Here is a 12,831-nt window from a genome sequence, read left to right as displayed (position 1 = left end):
CTTAATAAAAATGAAAAAGGTTGTACATATTTATTCTTACTCCAGTACTCCAACTGCTTAACTTCAAAGAATTAAATTTAGAAAATCATGAGTGCTTAAGAAAGACTAATTAGATAAAGAAAATACTACCAACATTAATACATACGTTTTTCATAACAAAACATATTTCAAATGTTTCTTCAGGCACAGTATATGAGGAAACCGGTGTGGCCAATCATTACATGCATACTACAAAATAGGAGATTTCCTTTTTCTAGCCCCTAGGACAATAACGAATAATGAATAATTACACAGGCTCGTGTATAAGGGTCAACCAAAGCCATTCAGAATTTTTTTTGACACCAAAAATTAGACTCTGAGGGAAATAATTTTAATCAAAAAGTAAAACTAGGCATTTATGAAAAATTCACAGCTAACATCATTTTGTGGAGAAAGAGTAAATGCTTTCCCTACCTGATGAGGAACAAGACAAGGAAGTCCAATCTACCATTTCTAATCAACACTGTACTTGGGATTCTAGTCTTTGCAACTAGGCAAGAAAAAGAAATAAAAGGTATCTAGACTGGGGAAAAAAGAAGGAAAACTATCTCTATTTGCAGATGACATAATCTTGTATATTGAAAATCCTAAGGAATCCATTAAAAACTATTAGAACTAATAAGTCAGCAAGATGGTAGGATACATAATCAGTGTAAAAAAATCTACTGTAGTTCTATACGATAGCAATAACAATCAAAATGAAATTATGGAAATAATTTCCATTACAATAGCTTTAAAAAGAGTACCTAGGAATAAATTTAACAAAAGAAGTGCAAGGACTGTACCCTTAAAACTTCCAAACACCACTGAAAATATTAAAGAAAACCTAAATAAATGGAAAGATATTCTATATTTGTCTATTAGATGATTTAACATTATTAAGATGGCAATACAGGCATACCTCGAAGACATCGAGGATTCAGTTCCAGACCACCTCAATAAAGTATTTCAATAAAGCAAGTCATACAAATTTTTTGGTTTCCCAGTGCATATAAAAGTTATGTTTACACTATATTGTAGTATACTTACACTACACTATACTGTATTCTATTAAATGTACAACAGCATTATCTCTAAAAAAATTTACATACTTTAATTACAAATTCTTATTGCTAAGAGGTGCTAACCATCATCCAAGCTTTCAGCAAGTCATAATCTTTTTGCTGGTGGAGGGTCTTGTAAAAAACACATTATCTGGGAAGCGCAAAACAGCAAACGCAATAAAATGAGGTATGCCTGTATGCCAAATTGATCTCCAGATTCAACGCAACCCCCACGAAAATTCCAGCTGCCGTTTTTGCACATGTTGGCAAGCTGACCCTAAAATTCACGCGGAAATGCAAAGGACCTCCCAAAAACACAAAGTCAAAATGATCTAAAAGAAAAAGTTGGAGGGGCCGGCCCTGTGGTTAAGTCCGCGCGCCCTGCTTCGGAGACCCAGGGTATCGCCGCTTTGCATCCTGGGTGCCGACATGGCACCGTTCATCAGGCCATATTGAAGTGGCATCCCACATGCCACAACCAGAAGGACTCACAACTAAAATATACAACTATATATGGGCAGATTTGGGGAGAAAAAGCAGAAAGAAGAAAAAGAAAAAGCTGGAGTACTCACACTTCCTGATTTCAAAAATCACTGCAAAGCTGGAATAATCAAAACTGTAGTACTGGCATAAGGATACACATGTAAGTCATTGGAACAAAATTGAGAGTCCAGAAATAAACCCTCAAAGTTAGGATCAGTGGATTTTCAACAAGGGTGCCAATATAATCTGATGGAGAAAGAACAGTCTTTCTAACAAACGGTCTTGGGACTACTGAATAACCATTCAAAAGAAAGAAGTTGGACCTCTTTCTCTCATCATACACAAAAATTAACTCAAAATAGATCAAAGACCAAGATATAAGAGCCAAAACTATGAAACTCTTAAAAGAAAATACAGGAACCAATCTTTGTCATCTTCGATTAAGCAAAGACTTCTTAGATATGACACCAAAGCACAAGCAACAAAAGAATAAAATAAACAACTTCATCAAAACTAAAAACTTCTGGGGGCTGGCCCCGTGACCGAGTGGTTAAGTTCGCACGCTCGGCTGCAGGCGGCCCAGTGTTTCGTAGGTTCGAATCCTGGGTGAGGACATGGCACTGCTCATCAAGCCACACTGAGGTGGCATCCCACATGCCACAACTAGAAGAACCCACAACGAAGAATACACAACTGTGTACTGGGGGGCTTTGGGGAGAAAAAGGAAAAAAATAAAATCTTAAAAAGACTAAAAACTTCTGTGCTTTAATGACCATCAACAAAGTGATACAACGGGAGAAAACATTCGCAAATTCAGTATCTGTACCACAATTTATTAAGTGCTCCCCTATTCACAGTACTTACATTGTTCCCAGTTTTTTCATTAGATAGGCATTATTCATCCCATTTTACAAGTAGAAAGACTAGGGCTTAAACAGCGTAAGTGAATGAATTGCTTGCTATTGCTCTGCTACAAAAGCACTAGAGTTAGCACCTAAATCCACATCAGTATAATTTCTAAGTCCTTGCTTTTTCCTTTATACTACATATTTACCCAGCAAACCCAAGGCACAAGATCTGCCAATGGGATAGTTGTCCTTTGGTTGTTCTGTTGACACCTCATCCTAGAAATAACTTTCTTTTCTTCTTTTGATCAAAGTCCACAGATGACAACCCAGCAGTTATATGACTTGTCCAAAGTTACACTGTTAGAACGGCCTAAGCAGTTACGAACAAGTTACTTGGGGAAGACTCTGTTTCTTTGTAATAAATTAAAATGGACTCTCCTGAAGAGTTCCTCTCTCTAGGAGAGGGAGAAACGTCACAAGTCATATTAAGGGACTTGTACCCAGAATATATAAAGAACTCTTAAGATTCAACAATAAGAAAACAATTTGATTTTAAAACAGGCAAATGATTTGAATAAATTTCCTCCGAAAAAAATATACAAATGGCCAATAAACACCTGAAAAGAAGCTCAACATCATTAGTCACTAGGGAAACGTAACTCAAAAGCACAATGAGATACCACTTTAAACAGCAGGACAGCTATCATCAAAAAAGACAACTATTGTCAAAGATGTGGAGAGATTGGAACCCTCATATGTTGCTGGTCAGAATATAAAAATGATGCAGCCACCTTGGGAAACAGTTTGGTAGTTCCTTAAAATGTTAAACATACAATTATCACATGACCCAGAAATTCTGCTAAGTATATACCCAAGAGAAACAAAACATATCTCCATGCAAAAGTTGTACACACGTTCATAGGAGCATAATTCACAATAACAGCCAAAAAGTACAAACAACCCAAATGTCCACCAACTGACAAAAAAAGGTGGTATATATCCATACAATGGAATACTACTTTGCCATAAAAAGGAATGAAGTACTGATACATGCTACAACATGAATGAACCTTAAAAACATTATGATTAAGTAAAAGAAGCCAGTCACAAAAGACCATGAATTGCATGATTCCATTTACATGAAATGTCCAGAATAGGCAAATCCAGAGAGACAGAAAGTAGACTGGTAGCTGCCACAGACTTGGGGAGAGACTATTAATAGGCCCTGAGTTTCATTCTGGGGTGATTAAAATATTCTAAAATTAGTGGTGATGGCTACATAACTCTGTGAATCTACTGAAGACCACTTACCGTACCATTTAAAATTGTACGTTAATGTGAATTATATCTCAAAAAAGATGTTATTTTAAAACTAGAAAAAACAACAAATCTGAAATGTTTTGTGTTTATTCTAAAAGCATACTTCCTTTCCTTTATGTTCCTATGCAACATTAAAAGTTAAAAAAATAAAAGACACATGGCTGACTTTTTGCAGATCTGCTCAGGCAAACAAGTTCTAGTCCACTGAACATATAAACTGTTTGTCTTCATGTTTCAGTGAACCATGCCCTGAGATATGTTTTTGAAAAGAGAAAAAGGAAAGATGATGAGAAGAGTAGAGGGAGGGCTTGATACTTGATCTGCACAAAGGCACATACATTTGATTGCTCTAGCTCTAGTCATTATGAATTTACTCATAGGCCAATATCAGACCCTGTTAAGAGCATTTTTTTAAGTTCTGAGCTGCTGGATATTTTCTTACCCAAATCAACTTACTATCATTTGCTGGCCATCTATTACCTATCACATGCTGTGGTAGGTGCTTAAGAGACACTAAGACTGAAAAAAGAACCTCATGGGAGTTAAAACCCAGTGGCTGAAGTAAAAACAAAATATTAGGGAAATTCTCACCGAACTATGCAAGCCAGAATAGAATAAGTCCAAGTATTTTGGGGGGGCAGGGGGTGGGGGCGGGGGGGAGTCCATGCAGAATTCCATACCCAGCAAAAATATCTTTCAAAAATGGAGACTTCTTCAGACAAACGAAACAGGGGACCTGCATTATAAGAAATGTTCAATTCCTCTGCCCAGATGAAAATACTACAGTGAAAGTTGGATCTACACAAAGAAATGAGAAGTGCTTGAAAAGGTATATATTAAAAAGATATAAGTGACTTCTCCCATTTTTTAATCTCATGTCTATATATAATACACACAGTCATAAATATGTAAAAATGAAACGTGACAAAAATAATACAAAAGAGAAGAAAATGGAAGTATGCTCTTGTAACGTTATACATGAATGTAGACTGTGATGAATTAAAGATGTGTTTTATAAAACCAAGGAGAAAATCTTTGTGACTGTGAGGCAAAGTTTTTGCAGGTCACAAAAAAAACACAAATTATAAAAGAAAAAATTGCTAAACTGGATTTCATCAAAATTTAAAACTTCTGTTCTTCGAAATTACTGTTAAGGAAAGGTAAGCCACAGACGGAGAAGAAACATTTGCAAAACGTGTATTTGATAAAAAGCTTGTATCCAGAATATGTACAGAACTCTTACAACTCCTAAGACAAACCACCCAATTCATAAAGAATAGGGACAGCACATTTAAAGAGACTTCACAAAACATATAAAGAACAAATAAGCAAAGGGAAAGGTACTCAACATTATCAGTCATCAGGGAATTGCAAATAAAACCACAATGATATACCACTACACATCCACCAGAACAGCTAAAATCAAAGACTGACAAAAACTAAGTCTTAGGATGTGAAACAACTGGAATATTCGTACTCTGCTCAGCAGAATGCAAAATGGTACAGCCATTTTAGAAAGCAGGCTGGCATTTTCTTCTAAAGTCAAATATTCACTTACCATACAACACAGCAATCCCACTCCTAGTTTACTCACAAGAAATTTAAAACAAAAATCTCTATTCAAATGTTTACAGCAGCTTTGTTCATAACAGCCAAAAACTGGAAACAACTCAAATGCTCATCAACTGGGTGAACAGATAAGCAAATTATGGCATACTCCATACATGGAATACTACTCAGCAATAGAAAGGAACAAACCACTCAACATGCCACATCAATGAATCTCAAAAGTATGCTAAGAGAAAAGCAGACACCAAAGAATACATACTGTATAATTCTATTTACATGAAGTTCAAGAAAGGTAAAACTAATGAGATAAAAAGCAGATTAGCGGTTGCCAAAGATCACAGGTAGGAGAAGGAGATAAACTGCAAAGGGGCACAGGGGACTTTTTGTGGCGATGGAAATGTCCTTTATCATGATTGTGGTGGTGGTTACACAAGTATATCTATCTGTCAAAACGCATTAATTGTGTACTTAAAAACTGTGAATTATATTGTATGTAAATTATACCTCAATAAAACTTGTTTTTTAAAAAATGAATGAATGAAATATGACCAATGCACCTGAAAGTGGGGGGAAGTGTGGGGAGGACCACTCTAATTAATGCAAGCCTAGATGTAAAAGGCATTCATAAAAGTGATCTCACTACTAAAGGCGTTAGGAGAAATCACTTCTGGATGAGATTACTGAAGGCTTCATAGATAAAATGACACCTGAACTATGATTAGAAGAACAGGCAATTAGGATTGGCCAATTGAGGGAAGGGCATAAACTAAGGTATAAGGGCTTACAACTGCATGTTTTTAAAATAGTAAGGAGTCCAGTTTGTATTGTGATCAGCACATATGGTAAGAAATAAGGGTAGTTTTGATCAGTCTGGAGTGGGGAATCTTAAGTGCCCAGTTCAAGAATTTGATTCTATAAATAAATTTTATAGAAAAATGACAGAACCAGAGTGGTATTTTAAGATTAATTCGAATGCAGAAAACAGAAGAGGCTTGAAGAGGAAAAGTCCCAAAGCTAGCTGACCCAACAATAAGGACGTAAGCTAAGGAGTCTTAACTAGATAAGAGTGGACTAAAGACCACTGCAAAAGGACAGACAAAACAAGCAATTCATTACAAGTGGGGAGGGAGAAGAGATAAGACTTATTGAAATTTTGGCACTGGGTGTCTGGGAGAAACTACTGCTACTTAAAATGTGCCTATGTGCAAATCAAAAACTTCTTAAAACAAAACATTACATAAACAAGATTAAAAGACAAACTCATGACAAATACTTGCTAATGCTACTAAAAAAAACAGTTAATGTTTCTAATACACAAAGAGCTCTTATAAACTAACAAGAAAAACAACAATCAGAAAAATGAATCAAGAAACTAGAACATCCAATAAACGGATGAAAATAAATTCAACCTTATTACATATTAGAGAAATGCAAATGAAAAAAATAATGGGATATTTGACAACTCCAAGTGATGATCGGACTGAGGAAATGGGCACTCTCACACTGTTGGGAAATATTAATTGGTAGAAGATTTCTTAAGGGCAATATGACAGTATATTGAAATTACAAATGTGTATACCATTTTTGACCCCAAAAATTTTACCCCTGGGAAGTCCAATCGAGAGGAAAGAATGGGACAAATGCAAATAAAAAACATCTGCAACAGATACACACACATTGCAAAAACAAAAAATAAAAAAACTAAGTCTAGCAAAATGGACTTGGCCAAACAAGTTATAGCATATCCGTACAACAGAATATTAGGAGTCGGTAGAAAAAATATACACCATGTAGTAAGGGTACAAAATAGCATTGTAATATGTTCCTATTTATGTAAAATCTTATGCCCTTATGCACATATGCATACAGAAATCCAGAAGAATGTTCATCAAAATGTCAAGGGTGATCATCTCAGGAGGGTGGGTTCAGGGGATTTGAAATCTCTTACACTTTTCTGTACTAACTGCAATTTCTACCATGAGCCTCTATTACCTTTGCAAACAGGTGAAAAATAATGAAGAGAAATATCAGAAATGACTCCAAGACACCTGAAATAATTAATTAAATGTTAGACAAACTAAGTCTGGAGTGTCAATAAAATATCTCAGTGAAGGTGCCCCTCTGCAACTGAAAATGCAGAAAGAGAAAAGTGGGGAGGCATGCAGCCTATTGACTACCTTTAGTTTTCAGTTCCTCTCACTACCTTTTCATTTCCATTTTATGTAAATTCCAGTTTTTAACCTAGATTTTATCCTCTAATCTACATTCATTTTATTTTCCAAATATATTAAGAACACTAGATTCTCCCACAATATAGATGTGCAGAAATTCAAGAACAAAAATCACTGCAAACAAGAAATACTCCTGGTTCTAGGTGATACTTCTGCTTCCAACATCCACTTTAAAGTCTACAAATATCTAAATATGAAACAAAGCCAACCAAAAACAAAAATAACAAAAACTTAAGCGATATTCATAGAAAAAGAGAAAAGAGTAAAATGATCTTAAATATGGATATAAGCAATATTCTCAACTGGCTTTTCAGAAATAGCTACAATTTTTCAAGGTTAGGAAACAAGAGCTTGACATACAGTCTACTTGGAAAATTCTTACCAAGAAGAACGGATCACTTATCCTGATCAGGACAAGAGAGTGCAAATATAAACACTAGAACTGAATTTATTCTATTCACACTAAAAACGACTCCCAGCATCCTCAACTAATCCAGTAAAGCAGACGCTAGAACAGAGAGGTTCTTAATTTTTCTCCTTATAAATTAAAACAATTACTTCCCCCATCCTAGAGCACAGGTGAACCAAAATAGCAAGCAAGTGTAGAGATATAATCGGTACCTGTGCAAAAGCTGGTTTTCATTAATCTATGGAGAAAAATGCTATTTAAATTAATTCAACCACTAAAAAATACACATTGGAATCTGTCCTCTGGGAGCTCAAAATCTACCAGGGAAAACAGAAATGTAGCCAGACAAATAATTAGAATATTAAGTAAAATTTTTAAAAGCTCTATAACAAAGATAAAGCAAACTGCTGTAGGAATATAAGAAAAGGAATTAGGAGCCTGCCCAGTGGCTGGCGTAGTGGTTAAGTCTGCGCGCTCCGCTTTGGTGGCCCAGATCCCAGGTGCAGACTTCGGTCGTCAAACCACACTATGGCGGCATCCCACATACAAATAATAGATGAAGACTGGCATGGATGTTAACTCAGGGACGATCTTCCTCAAGCAAAAAGAGGACGACTGGCAAAGATGTTAGCTTAGGGCCAATCTTGCTCAAAAAAAAAAAAAGAAAAGGAAGTAACTTGTTCTAGATGAGTGAAGAAAGGGTCTCAAGATGGTAGAATTTGGGCTGGGTTTTGAATGCAACGCTGGAGGCACAGAAGGGAAACAAGGTCATTTCAACCTAAAAGAACATCAATAGTAAAAATATAGAGAAATAGAAGTGCCTCTAAAAATACCATTCTGATAGAATGGGGCCAGATCATAAAAGGCATTACCTGATGATGCATTAGTAAGTTGAGACTTAATTCTATATAATGGAAGTGACACAATCTAACCAAGATTTTAAGAATACTCTCCTAAGAAAGAATGAACTAGGGAGAAAAGAATGGATGAACAGGGAAGAAAAGAATGATAAGAGGGAGTCTAAAAATGAAGGCCTGAACTAAGATGCTAGAAATGGAAATGGGATAAATATTAGTGTTAGAACAAACATGTGGTAAGGACTGAGTAGACATAAATGTCAGGTAAGGTTTGGTCAGAGAAGGAGCAAAACACAAAGACATCTTGAGAATGAAAGGCGTGATTACAGATTTGGAGACTTAAGACAGTTCACCTAAATTTCCGTCCCTTCTGAGTGTCCCGCATTTATTCTAGTACCCTATATTTTTGACACATTTTAAAAGCATTTAAGAATTCCATTCATCTAAGGATACTCATAACTTACATCTATTAAGTACATATCAAATCACTAGCATTTTATGAGTGATAAGAGCTTTTTTTTAAAGTATGGAATGTCTTCATTTTATATATTTTTGAATACTGATTTTTAGGACAAAACACTAAAGAATCCACAACAGAGGTATCCTATATCATATGCAAGTGAATACTAGTAAGTTCACTTATTTACATCTAGTGTCCATCCATTTTCAGATTCTCAGGGTCTCAATATTATTCCATAATGGAGGCTTCTGCTGTTTCTTGGTGGAACAGAACTACCACAGGTTCAGAAACAGAACCAATTATATTTAACAATTTATTGTATGGATTCTAACTGATCTGACGTGAATGACTTTAGATCAAGATATCCCACTGCCAAACAATCATCAATAACTAAAGGTAATTCCTGCCTTCAAGAAATGTTTTCAGCCTCATACTCACAAAACCTACAAATTAATAAAGACAAAATGAGCTAAAAGAATCTAAAAGAATTCATTTTTTTAAATCCTCAAAATGCTGCAAAGATGGCCAGGAAATGGAAATTAATAAATAAATACCAAACAGGGATTGAAATTTAGCAAAACAGATCATTACCTGAGGTGGTCAGCTCCCCTGAATGCCAGGTGAGGTTCAATGCAGCACAGTATCAAGAGCATGTACTTCGGAATCAGCCCAGGGTTTGAATCCAAGCCAACCATGGAACAAATCACTTAACTTTTGAGAGCTTCCATTTCCCAATCTACCAGCAGGAATATCTCCGACTACCACGTAGGTTTTGGGGGTAAATGTGTATTTATCAATGCCTGGCACATAGTAGAACCCAAACGTCAGTACCATTCTCTGCCTTTCCTCAACAGTCCCTCTCTTCAGTACAGCCTCACGTTTACTATAGGGCCAATCAACAAAAGTATGTGTCTTCGCGTACCCCAACAGTCAACTGGTAAAGAAAATATGGTAAACCGGTTAGAAAGGAGAAAAAGAAAAGCTAAGAAGGGACTGATGAAAAGAAAAGCAGGAGCAGAGGACTGAAGATTCAGATGAAGGCAAAGAGCAGGTGAAGCAGAAGTCAACAAAATGGAGAGGATTTATCCTAGGAACTAACACTGAGAAAAATCTTCATGCCATGGTTTCAACACTATTTTGAACGTGTACGCATTTCCTTAAAAATATCTACGCTGACAATCCATTAATACATAAGCTCCATGTGGGCTGGAAAAAGATCACACTGCTATTTCCTACAGCATAACACATAGTCTATATATGAAATACTTACGTAATCCAGGCCCACAATAATATTTCATATGCTCAGTAAACTAAACTCCACCATCTCTTCATTTACCCATTCAACAGTTATTCGTAGTCTACTTGTGCCAGATACTATGCTGAGCACTAGGAATACAATGGTGGGCAAGACATGCTAGTTGCCTTCACAGAGCTCACAGTGCAGCAGTCTATTCATTAAACAGCATGGGCCACCTACCACAATGACTAAAGTCTAAAAGTAAATAAAACTTCCTGCATTAATTTGGACAAGTGAGTTCAATTAATCGCTCCTAAATAGTAACAATACATTTGCTATATTTAAAAATCTTAAAGTTTTCCAATCAACTATTTTAGCTGTAAATTCTGGGCCCCACGTTTTAAGCAGGGTATTTGACAAACTAGATATAACGCAAAAATCTAAAATCCACACCTTATGAAAAATGACTTTTTTGGCCCAGAGAAGGAAAGACTCAGAAGACATGGCAACTATCTTTGCATTTTAAAGAGGCAGCATACAGGTTTGCCCTGTATCATTCCAAAGGGTTAAACCTGAACCAATGGGTAGAAGTTACATGGAGGCAGATTTCTGTTTCAGTATGAAGAATTCTAACAATTCCATCTATTCGATAATAATTCAACCACGTTACACTTCTCTATAGTCTATAATGTTTCTATACAAAATACAAATTTTCATTTAATCCATGAAATAACCAAACAAAACAAATATTTTCCCTGTTAACGTTTAGGAAACTGAGTCTCCTCGTTAAACAGTGGGCAACGGAGGACTAGAACTCAAGTCCCAAATCTAATGGAAGAGGCTGTCTCAAAGTAATGTCTTCCCACCTCTAGATGTGTTCAGGCACACATCAAATGGCCAGCTGTCAGTAATGCTGGCCAAGATATTTTAAAGCTTCTTCCAAATCCAACCCTTTAGATACACTGGTGGGTCAATCTAACGCCATGAAAAGATTCAGTAATGAACGGTCCTCTAGAATGCAAGCTTCCTGAGGGCAAGGAACTTGTCTTCCTTTACTGCTATATTCCAGTCCCTAAAACAGTAGCCAGCATATAATATACGCTCAATAATTATTTGCTAAATGGGAATAATCCTAATCATACACGCGACTACTACATAATATATACAAAATACACAGCACTACACTAAAAATTGCTATCTAAAGTCCTGAAACTTAACCAGTCTTCAAAAACAAATTCAGCTGCAAAATCTGCAAACATTCTGGCAAACCTGAACTATTTTAACTAGCAGTAAAATATATGGTTTTATAAACGCTAAATTTGGTGAAATGAGTTTTCAATGTTGATAGTCTTCGCATAAGGCATCAACTGGCATTTCAAGTGTGCTCGACCACTGTAAGGAAGAGATTTATACAGCTGTCTTGGTTTAAAGACAAACCCACACCCAGATCTCTACTCGCATCACACCTTTACATTCACCAGGCTGACGCTTCAAAGAAATCTGCTAATTTTACAGGTCCACATACTATACTGAGATTCAACATAACTCATAGTTACACGGACTCAGCTTCAGCTGGGCATTACTGAAAACTAACACCAATAGGAAAAACAACACCAATGCAAACGTCACTTTGTAACACCTCAACTACAAGGCCTAGAATTTCCAAACATCTCAAGGAACATAAGAACCTGCAAAACACTCAAAAGTCATTTTTAATTCACTTGGCTTTAACACACAAGTATATATCAATGCCCATACTTTCTTTTTGGAGAAAAGTATCACATAATAAACAAAACAGCTACATAAAGGATTTACTCCAACTTCACTAGACTAAATTATACCGTTTAAACATTTCTAAACGAAGATCCTCATATTTAAAGGTCTAGTTAACTATAAAGCGTGAATAGTAACTTAAAAAAATAATAGTAAACAGTTAACAGTGTAAATATACTAAGCCACTCACTTGGTTACACTGGATTACAACAACCAGATTCTATTTATGTTATTAGCAACTGGGTGTCATCACAAACCAACATAGAAACCAAAATCTTGTCATTTTTTTCTACTTTTTAAAATTATGACTTTCAAATACCACGTAAAGACTATTCCACACAAGAACATCACAAACTGGGTCTCTCTCTTATCTCCAGAATTTGGAACTGTAAGCTCCCACAAAAGCTTTTCACATACCACAAGAACACACTTACAGACGGGCTGCTTTTCCCATCGCTGTATGAATCATACGAAACATTTGCAACCCCTGTCTAACTGACATCGACACGTGATGCTGCTTCTCCTTCACAACACTTAGTCCCTGAACTGCAGTCCCTTCCGA

The 12,831-nt window shown here is 36.0% G+C and overlaps 1 protein-coding gene across 4 annotated transcripts in view; it reads right to left on the bottom strand.

Moving 5' to 3' along the window:
* Nucleotides 1-12,831, bottom strand: part of CDK13 (cyclin dependent kinase 13) — a 111,873-nt gene that overhangs the window by 95,810 nt on the left and 3,232 nt on the right. The gene's annotated exons all lie outside the window — the stretch shown is intronic.

The sequence above is a fragment of the Equus przewalskii genome, chromosome 4 (assembly GCF_037783145.1).
Source record: "Equus przewalskii isolate Varuska chromosome 4, EquPr2, whole genome shotgun sequence".
NCBI lineage: Eukaryota > Metazoa > Chordata > Mammalia > Perissodactyla > Equidae > Equus > Equus przewalskii.
Note: the sequence above shows the minus strand (reverse complement) of the source record. Positions and strands in the feature narration are given on the sequence as shown.